Genomic DNA, 1,151 nt, shown 5'->3' on the forward strand with positions numbered 1-1,151 from the left:
TCACTAGATGACAGCAGGTAGGGATTACCCTTTCTTTCTGATGACGAGACTTGGTTCTCCTTGTGCGCGGGGGGTATTGCCCCGCAAAATAATAAAGACCGTCGCGACACATATCGGGTGTACATACGAGTGATATACACGAGATATACACGGTGTCACGGTGACAATCGCCGTGATCCCCGCGAGAAACTAGCAAGTGGCCGATTTATCGCTCTAGCGGGGCGAATTCATCACTTTCAAAACTGTGATTTACAGACACCCTTTGCATGCAGATGTATTTACGCGTCAATGTGTGTGCGTGTGTGCAATGTTGCGATAATTATATAGTTCACTTATAGAGATCACCTACAAGATCTAAAAGAATATATGCAGAAAAAAATATCATTCTACTTCTAAAAAGCGATCTTTTAATAGATCGTGTTGTCTAAAAAACAAACCAAATTCCTATTGTAATTTAATATTCTTGACAGAAATGTTATACCTACTAGGATTCAGAATGTATTTTACAATAATATGAGGGATAATGAGATTATAAATCTTGTTATAATTTCTACTTAAAGATTAATAGAGAATACTTTTATTTTTGGAAAATTAGTCGTTCTTTCTACTCATTCACATTCACTTACACTAAAGAAAAATCACGTAAGAAGAACTATGATATAGAACTAAATCTCAAGCGAATTTCTTGCATTTTGTGTCAATTTGAATAAAAGTTAAACTAGATCAATAATCTAATGTAGAAATCTGGATAACAAAATTAATTCAACAGTAGAAATTTAATAGAATAAAGACCTAGTTGTATGTATGATATAAACTTATTTTTAACTACAACAAAATATCAATCTAGTTATATAACACAGTAATTCGACCTCTGGTTGGAAGATTAAATTTTTATTAAATATGAAATCAAATACAAATAATAATGTCTTATATAAGCTTTATGATCGTCTCATTGAACTAAACGTCTAGTTTGTTTTACATAAGCAAAAAATTAATATATTGACTGCATACAGGTCATCGCTAACTATAATATTGTCGTGTTTTATTAATTTACGTGTAAACTGTGACAAATTGCACATAACAAATTAAATATATATATATATATATATATATATATATATATATATATATATATATATATATATATATAT

Source organism: Odontomachus brunneus, unplaced genomic scaffold (genome assembly GCF_010583005.1).
Source record: "Odontomachus brunneus isolate Ranch 3 - 2012 unplaced genomic scaffold, Obru_v1 Obru_scaffold_293, whole genome shotgun sequence".
NCBI lineage: Eukaryota > Metazoa > Arthropoda > Insecta > Hymenoptera > Formicidae > Odontomachus > Odontomachus brunneus.